The sequence below is a fragment of the Chiloscyllium punctatum genome, chromosome 13, assembly GCF_047496795.1.
Source record: "Chiloscyllium punctatum isolate Juve2018m chromosome 13, sChiPun1.3, whole genome shotgun sequence".
NCBI classification, from domain to species: domain Eukaryota; kingdom Metazoa; phylum Chordata; class Chondrichthyes; order Orectolobiformes; family Hemiscylliidae; genus Chiloscyllium; species Chiloscyllium punctatum.
In genome coordinates, this window is record NC_092751.1 from 36,469,619 (window position 1) to 36,475,622 (window position 6,004).

Sequence of the window (6,004 nt, forward strand, 5' to 3'; positions counted from 1 at the left end):
GCTCTCTCTGTGACCTGATTAATGTGACACTGCGCATGCTCCACATAGAGACCAAACTGCGCCTGCGTCTGAGGTTATCGGTGAGTTTATAGAGAATATTCATATCAGCACAGGATCATGGGTGAAATATTAGTCATTAACAGTTACTCTGTCGAGTTACAGTCATTGAGATCATTAGTATGCAAATAGATTGTTCGGTCCAACTTAACCATACTAGCCAGGTATGTAAATTACCAATCGTTCTGGGAGTTTGAAAATAAATTTCTTACTCGCATTGTGTAAACCGACCTGTGAATTATTCACGCCGACCTGTGAATTATTCTCAGCTCGTGCCCCTAAACTTTTGCAAAATCACCCATGTGTTTATCCAAGGATTGTTTAAATCTCCCTAATGTACGTTATCAGATTTACATCTCAACTATTTTGTAAAAATCTCACATTGATTCATGAGAGAGGTTTAATGCTCCACTATGTAGTGAGAATGATGAATCCTGCAAAATAGTTTGCTTTCTGACCAATCCTGAAGCGTTCACTCCCGAGAATGCTTTGGCCCCGCTCCTCACTCACTCTGGTGAACGACCGGCTGCTGCTCGGTCCTCCTGTTCCGCCCCTTCCTCCCAATTGCAGAGTTGATTCAGGCGCGACTCAGTAGACTAAGGGACAGGGGAGGTTAGAGTCGATGCCTTGTGATGTGGATCGAGAGGCCTGAGTTCATTTCACAGCTTGTGCAGGTGTGTGTAATAACAACTTGATTAAGAAAAAACAAGGGAAGGCAGGAACAGTGTAAAAACAATAGAACATGCAAACAATGTGGTGGGGCTCTCAATGCTCTAGTGATTTCAGTCTTTACCATGTGTTTCAGGGCCCGAGTGCATCTCAGTACAGACTGTGCCACTCCTCCTTCTGTACAACCAGATACCACGATTGTGGGGCAAAGTGATGTGGTGGGGTACAGATTCTGGATTAGAGGTGTTGGAAGAGCACTGCAGTTCAGGCAGCATCCGAGGAGCAGTAAAATCGACGTTTCGGCCAAAAGCCCTTCATCAGGTACAAAGGCAGAGAGCCTGAAGCATGGAGAGATAAGCTAGAGGAATATTGAACACCAGTGACTGCACCAGTGTTTTGTAGAATTGCAGTATGGTATTTCAACTTCGGAACTCAATCCCCCCACGAATGAAACCTAACACACCGTTTGCCTTCTGAACAGCACTATCAACCTGGGTGGCAACTTTCAGGGATCTATGTACATGGACTCAAAGATCCCTCTGCACACCACACTACCAAGAATTTTTCCATTGACCCAGTATTCAGCCTTCCTCTTATTCTTCTCAAAGTGCATCACCTCACATTTAGTTGCATTGAACTCTATTTGCCACCTCTCAGCCCAATTCTGCAGTTTATTCAAGTCCCCTTGCAACCTGTAACATTCTTCCACACTGTCCACTACTACACTGACTTTAGTGTCGTCTGCAAATTTGCTAATCCATTCACCTATACCTGCAGTGGTTCCAAAATAGATCCTGGTGACACGTGACTAGTAACTGGAATCCAGGCTGAATATTTTACATCAACCACCAGTCGCTGCCTTCTTTCAGAAAGCAAGTTTCTAATCGAAACTGCTAAATCACCCTCAATTCTATGCCTCTGCATTTTTTCCAACAGCCTACCATGTGGAACCTTGTCAAAGGCTTTACTTTTGTCCATGTATACCATGTCAAATGCCCTACCCTCATCTACATGCTTGGTGACCTTCTCAAAAAACTCAATGAGGTTTGTGAGACATGACCTGCCCTTGACAAAGCCAAGTTGACTATCTGAAATCAAATTGATGTTTGCCAGATGATTATAAATCTTATCTCTTATAATCCTTTCCTAAACATTTCCTACAAAAGAAGTAAGGCTCTCTACTGCCCTTCTTGAACAAGGGCACAACATTTGCAATCTTCCAGTGCTCTGGTACCAAATCTGCAGACAATGACAACTCAAATATCCAAGCCAAAGGCTATGCTACCTTCTCGCTAGCTTCCCAGAGAATCCTCGGATAAATCCCTTCCAGCCCAGGGGACTTGTGTATTTTCACTCCTTCCAGCATTGATAACACGTGTTCATAACTAACCTTGATAATTTCTAGTCTAATATCTCATACTTCATTCTCCTCCTCCACAATATTCTCCTTTTCCTAAGTGAAAACTGATGAGAAATGTTCATTTCGCATCTCTCCAATCTCCACAGGGTCAACACTCATCTTCCCATTCTGTCTGTGATTGGCCCTATTCCTACCCTAATCATCTTTTTATTCCTCACATACCTATAGAAAGCTTTAGGGTTCTCTTTTATTCTATTTGTTAAAGACTGCTCGTGTCCTCTCTTTGCTCTTTTTAACTCTCTCTTTAAATCCTTCTTAGCTGATCTGTAATTCTCCAACGCCTCATCTGAACCATCTTGCCTCATCAACACCTAAGCCTCCTTCTTCTTCGTAACAAGAGATGCAGTTTCCACAGTTACCCAAGGTTCCTTTACCTTATCACTTCCTCCTGCCTGACAGGGACATACCTATCAAGGACACGCAATATCTGTTCCTTAAACCAGCTCCACATTTCCATTGTCTGCATACCCTGCATTTTGCGAGCCCATTCTGTGCATCTAATTCTTGCCTAATAGCATTATAATTGCCCTTGCCCCATCAATAACTCTTGACCTGTCGCATGTACTTATTCCTTTCCCTTGCTAAACTAAACTTAACTGAATTATGGTCCCACTCCAAAGTGCTCACCTACAACTAAATCAAACACCTAGTCTGGTTCATTACCAAGGACCAGATCCAATGTGGCCTCCCCTCTTGTCGGCCCTTCAACATACTGTGTCAGGAAACCCTCCTGTACACATTGGATAAAACTGATCCATCCAACGTATTAGTTATAGCATTTCCAGTCAATTTTGGGGAAGTTAAAGTCCCCCAGAATGACCACCATGTTACTTTCACTCCTATCCAGAATAATTTTGCTAATCCTCTGTTCCACCTCCCTGGAACTCTGTGGAGGCCAATAAAAAAAACTCCTCTTCTGTTTCTAACCTCAGCCCACACTACCTCAGGAGACTAGTCCTCATCAAAAGTTCTCTCAGCCACCGTTATAGTCTCCTCGACTAATGTGACATGCATGGACCCATTGCAGAGCTTCAAACTCCATGAGGCAGCCATACTCTGTGACAGACAGACTCAGTCTGGAACCTCCTCTGTCCTTAAGACTTTATGCACTGCCTGTGCTCCTCCATTTCCCCTTTGCACATTCCCTTTCCAACCCAGCCCACCTGCATCACTCCACGAATGGTGCTGTCAAGGGCAGAAGTCTGTGGAATACCCTCCCTAACCTTCTCTATCCTCCTTTAAGATGTATTTTAAAATCATTCTCTTTAATCAACGTTTTGTTCATCCATGAAGCACCTTAGGAGATTTGCCATTGTAAAAGATTCCATACAATGCAAGTAGTTGTTGTTATTGCTGTACAGTAGGAGAAACAGGAATGATGCATTCAAAATTCCAACAAGAAAGTCACTGATAGGTGTAGTGTGCAGGCCACCAAATAATAACATCACATTGGGATGGGCAATAAACAAAGAAATAACTATTGCCTGTAAAAAGGTATGGCTATTATCATGGGTGATGTTAAACTACATGTAGGTTGATCAAACCAGCTCATTCAGGGTAGCCTTGAGTTTATTAAGTGTATTCATGATAGTTTTCTTGAACAGTATGAAATGGAACTGACAAGGGAGCAATCTATCCAGCATCTGGCCCTGTGCAATGAGACAGGAATAATTAATGACCTCAGAGTTAGGGATCCTCTTGAAAGAAGTGATCACTGTATGGTTGAATTTAGAATACATATGGAGAGTGTGAAGATAAAATCTCATACCTGGGTCCTGTGCTTCAAAACAGGGAACTACAATAGAATGAGGGAGAACCTGGATAAAGTAGACTGGAAACAAAGATTTTATGGTGGGACAGTTGATGAGCAGTGGAAGATTTTCAAAGGCACTTTACAAAGTGCTCAACAATGGCATATTCCAGTGAAAAGGAAGGACTGTAAGAAAAGGCATACTCTGTAATGGGTCTCTACGGAAAGCGATCAAATTTAAAGAGAAGGCATGCAAAGTGGCCAAAAACAGCCTGAAACTAGAACTGGGAAAACTTTAAAGGTCAACAGAAAGCCACAGAAGAGCGATAAAGAAACGTAAGATAGAACATGAGAAAAATAAACGAGCACAGACCATAAAGACAGATAGCAAAATTTTATATTGAATGAGAATAGAGTGGCTAAAGTAAATGTTGGTCCTTTGGAAAATGAGAAGGAACATTTAATTATGGGATATCACAGTGGAGGAAACTAATATCTTGCCAATAATTAGCAAAGAGACAAAGATAGGTGAGGATTTGGAAACTGTCATTATTATGGAACAGCTAGTGTTGGACTGTTGGAGGTAATTGAGCTAATGACAGAAAAGTCTCTGATCTTGATGGAATGCATCCCAGGGTACTAAAGGAGGTGCCAGGAGAAATAGCAAATGCACTGGCAGTAATTTTCCAAAATTCACTGGACCATGTGGCAGTCCCAGCAGATTGGAAAGCAGCAACAGTGATGCCAAGTTTTTAAAAATGAGGTGGACAAAAGGTGGGGAATTATACACAAGTTATCTTATTCTCTGTAGTGGGAAAGATGCTTGGGTCTATTATCAAAGAAGAAATAGCAGGGAATCTTAATAGAAATTGTCCCATGGCCTGACAGAGCATGGGTTCATGCAGGGCAGGTCTTGCTTCACACATCTTTTGGAATTCTATGAAGACATTTCGAGCAAGGTGGACAACGGGGACCCAGTGGATGCGGTGTACCCGGATTTCTAAAAGGCCTTCAACAAGGTGCTGTGCAAGAGGCTGTTGCATAATATAAAGGTGCATGGCGTTAGGAGTAGAGTATTAGCATGGATAGAAGATTGGTTGACTAACAGGAAGCAAAAAATGGGGATAAATCAGTACTATTCTGGCTGGCAATCAGTGACTAATAGTGTGCCTCAGGGATCAGTGTTGGGACTGCGATTATTTAGAATTGATACAGATGATTTGGAGTTGGGGACCACATGTAGGGTGTCAAAGTTTGCATATGAGACTAAGATGAGTAGCAGAACAAAGTGTGTGGAGGACGGTGAAACTTTGCAGAGGAACAGAGATACAGTGAGTGAGTGGGCAATGGGCTGGCATTTGGAATAGAATGTTCATAAATGTAAAGTCCTACTGTTTGGTTGGAGTAACATTAAAAAAGAGATTATTACTTGAATTTTTAAAAAGTTGCATCATTTGCTATGCAGGGGCACCTGAGTAACCTTCTGCATGAAGGTTGGTCACCAGGTACAACAATCAACTCAGAAAGCAAATGGAATTTTGTCCTTCATTGCTGAAGGGATCGTGTTAAAAGCAGAGGTTATGTCCCAGCTGTATTGGGTGCTGATGAGGCCACACCTGGAGTACTGCATGCAGTTTCTGTATCCTTTCTTGCTCAAGGATGTACCGGCACTCGAGGGGGTGCAGAGGAGGTTAACGAGGTTGATTCCGGAGTTGAGGGGTTGGATTAACAGAGACTGAGTAGATTGGGATTATATTCATTGGAAATCAGAAGAATGGGAAACATATAAAATAATGAATGGAATGGATAAAACAGAAGTAGAGAGAATGTTTCCACTGGCAGGTGAATCTAGGACAAGAGGGCATCACTATAAGACTAGAGGCAGCAAATTTAGGACTGAATTGAGAAGAACTTCTTGACCTCTGTGGAATTCATTGCCCAGGGCAGTAGTTGATGCTAGTTCAGTAAACGTTTTTAAAGCTAAGGTAGCTTTTTTAAAAAGAATTAATTAATTAAGGGATATGGTGAGAACGTTGGTAAATGGTTCTGCGTCCACAAAATGATCAGCCATGATCTTAATGAATGGCAGAGCAAGCTCAAAGGGCAGG